The sequence below is a fragment of the Danio aesculapii genome, chromosome 6, assembly GCF_903798145.1.
Source record: "Danio aesculapii chromosome 6, fDanAes4.1, whole genome shotgun sequence".
NCBI lineage: Eukaryota > Metazoa > Chordata > Actinopteri > Cypriniformes > Danionidae > Danio > Danio aesculapii.
The window spans coordinates 60,316-61,828 of NC_079440.1; positions in this window are offsets into that span (position 1 = coordinate 60,316).

The window sequence follows — 1,513 nt, forward strand, 5'->3', positions numbered from 1 at the left end:
CAGCCTATCAGTCCCCCTGAACACCTAAATTGTGGGAACAACCCATACATCTCTCTGAACACCAATGTGGCCACGAACAGCCTATCTGTCCCCCTGAACACTTATGTGGCCACGAACAGCCTATCAGTCCCCCTGAACACCTAAATTGTGGGAACAACCCATACATCTCTCTGAACACCAATGTGGCCACGAACAGCCTATCTGTCCCCCTGAACACTTATGTGGCCACGAACAGCCTATCAGTCCCCCTGAACACCTAAATTGTGGGAACAACCCATACATCTCTCTGAACACCAATGTGGCCACGAACAGCCTATCTGTCCCCCTGAACACTTATGTGGCCACGAACAGCCTATCAGTCCCCCTGAACACCTAAATTGTGGGAACAACCCATACATCTCTCTGAACACCAATGTGGCCACGAACAGCCTATCTGTCCCCCTGAACACTTATGTGGCCACAAACAGCCTATCAGTCCCCCTGAACACCTAAATTGTGGGAACAACCCATACATCTCTCTGAACACCAATGTGGCCACGAACAGCCTATCTGTCCCCCTGAACACTTATGTGGCCACGAACAGCCTATCAGTCCCCCTGAACACCTAAATTGTGGGAACAACCCATACATCTCTCTGAACACCAATGTGGCCACGAACAGCCTATCTGTCCCCCTGAACACTTATGTGGCCACAAACAGCCTATCAGTCCCCCTGAACACTTAGGTGTTCAGGGGAATAGATAGGCTGTTCGTGGCCACATAAGTTGCCAGGAACGACTTATCTGTCCCCATGAACACCTAAATGCCAAGTAACGATCTACAAGTCCCCCTGGATGCCAACGTGGCCACGATCAACCACTCAAGCCCTCGGAATGGCAAAGTTGCCAGGAACAATGCAGTCGTAGATTATTCAATAAAACAATATCTTATTAGGCTGTGTTTGGACATCCCACTAGGCTGTTTGTGGACATCCCACCTGTAGCTTGTTAGGCTCTCTGCGGACATCCCATCTGTAGCTTATTAGGCTGTCTGTGGACATCCCACTAGGTTGTCTGTGGACATCCCATCTGTAGCTTATTAGGCTGTCTGTGGACATCCCACTAGGCTGTCTGTGGACAGCCCATCTGTAGCTTTTTAGGCTGTCTGTGGACATCCCACTAGGTTGTCTGTGGACATCCCATCTGTAGCTTATTAGGCTCTCTGTGGACATCCCACTAGGCTGTCTGTGGACATCCCACCTGTAGCTTATTTGAACAGGCCGAGGTAGGCTGTCCGTGGACACCCCAGTAAAAGGTCATAATTCCCAGCAGGAACAATTTGGGGGTTCATTGGGGGAGCAGAGGGGTCAGGAGGCCCCACTCAGCAGTTTTTTCCATGTCAGAGCTCACCAAAAGACTTCTGTGACCTAAAAAAGCTCTGTCCACGAACAGCCTATCTGGGCTCACTCAAATAAGTTACACGTGGGATGTTTTACATGATCCACCCACCCAAGTGGTCAAACTTCAACAGATCC